Source organism: Phalaenopsis equestris, unplaced genomic scaffold (assembly GCF_001263595.1).
Source record: "Phalaenopsis equestris unplaced genomic scaffold, ASM126359v1 Scaffold000840, whole genome shotgun sequence".
Classification (NCBI taxonomy): Eukaryota; Viridiplantae; Streptophyta; class Magnoliopsida; order Asparagales; family Orchidaceae; genus Phalaenopsis; species Phalaenopsis equestris.
The window spans coordinates 4,095,188-4,097,358 of NW_018165280.1; positions in this window are offsets into that span (position 1 = coordinate 4,095,188).

Here is a 2,171-nt window from a genome sequence, read left to right on the forward strand (position 1 = left end):
TCGGTTCGTGTTCGGCTCGTTCGTTAAGAAACGAACACGAGCTTATTTCAAACAAACTAAATTTTAAACGAACCGAACACGAACACAAGCTTTGTTCGTTCGTGTTCGGTTCGTTTACACCCCTAAACCAGAAGGCCATTCACAAAATTGCTTTATGCATTTTTCATTGAACAAATTGAAATAATTTATGAAAAATATTCCACTGAAAGACATTCTATTTACCAATCATGTCCATTCATGATCGACAAAACTCTCTAAGATGGATATCATTATCAAAGGTAAAGATGACCCACCACTCCTTATGAGTAGCTCATCATATATATGGCATATTAGACATACATATTGAGAATATGTTTAAAGTTATTAAATTATTATTAAATAAAAAATATATATTTGTAATCATTTCCTACCACCCAGAGTTAGGCGAGGGTTAGTGTGTAGATTATGGGATTATTTACAACTTATATTATGAAGATTCATAATTGTGGCACCCTATTCAAAAAGTAGTAGTGTGATCTAAAATTGAGTTCACATGTCATTGATTGTAGCTAATTTAAATAATCTATAACTCGAAAGTGTATATTTAAAGTTGCTTCAAGTCTAATCTAATCTAAGTTGCACAATAATTAACTCTTAACTCCGATACTAAATAAGCTAATGGGACTTGTAAGGACCTACAAGTCGAGATGATTGGCTAATCATAACTCATCTGAAGCAGTTGTAGCCAACTAAGATTTTTTGTCAAAATAACTCACCAAGATTACTTGCATTCAGTTCAGTCAATGTCCACCTGAATTATTTGTTGATTGCTAATTTAACTCTTCGATTACACATTTAGCTACACTGACTTCAACCCATGCATGAAATTATATCAAATACCAATTCAATAACATCGATCTCTATGCTCATTTTTATATAATTGCTCATTGTTTGAATTAAGAACATATAAAATATTGAGTATTTAATTTGTCTTTGTTGTATTAAAGTCTAACAAATATATTTCATAAAATTTTTTTAAAAATATTATCTTTGTACTTTGGTTTGATTCATATTTCTCTATTAAAGGGACTTCACTTTCAGAGATAATGACACATTTTTCCCTCATTAAAGTCAATGACTTTGCTATAAGCTCATTTTAAACTTCAATGAGTATAACACAATCCTTACCTTATAATGTTGTCTTCACCCTTGAACTCGGTTAACGCTAGAATTATCAACATCTATTACTACAAAATTTTTCATCATGATTGACTTTAAAATGAAAGGATGTTAGTCACTTCTATATTTGTTGAAGATGATGTGATGTTGAAGCCTTTGTCTCTTCATCCTTAATTTCATCAGTGGATAAGTCCCATTAGAAATGAGGTGCCCCCCTCATGCATATCATTAAGGAAGACACTCAAGACAATGTCAATATTTTTTAGTGCTAGAAAATTTTCAAGGCTCTTATTGAAGCATCTAATGTTGAATTTCTACTCCAATCACATCAAAAAACTGAGAGCACACGAATCAATGCTTTGTACTATTGGATCTATTATTTATGACCCTTAGATAGCAAAGAACGTAAGACACATGGATCGTAACTCTATACCATTAGGTGTCTGTTTATGACCCACAAATTTTAATATGTGTGTTCCTGTAGGATCAACGACAACAATTTACCATTTTAATTTTTTTTATTTATTCTTTTCTTGCAATGCCAATAGGAGTTGTATATATAACTCCCCCATTGTAAAAAGGCATGAATGAGATTTTTGAGAGATTTAGTATCACTATTGTACTATATCTCCTATAAATAGAAGAAACATTTAATAAAGAAGGTTGCAGAATTTTTATTATCCACTATTGTACTAAATCCTCAATAAATAGATGTGTGTTGACCTCACTTTTGGTTGAGGTCTAGAAAACTTCTTTAGTAGCCTAGGTCTAGCCATAGGACTTTCCTATTGACTAGTCTTAGAAAATTAGAAGAGGTACCCCACCATTAGAAATTCAAAACTCTTCTTTTTACTCAGCTTGAAATTCCACATATTGATCTTAACCTCTAGCATTTAATAGGTAAGATCATTATAAGAGAATTCAAGAAGAATCCCTATAGGATTACTTGACTTTAGGGACGACCCTGGAACTAGGATACACCATATCTTCACAATATATTAATCCATGGTTCA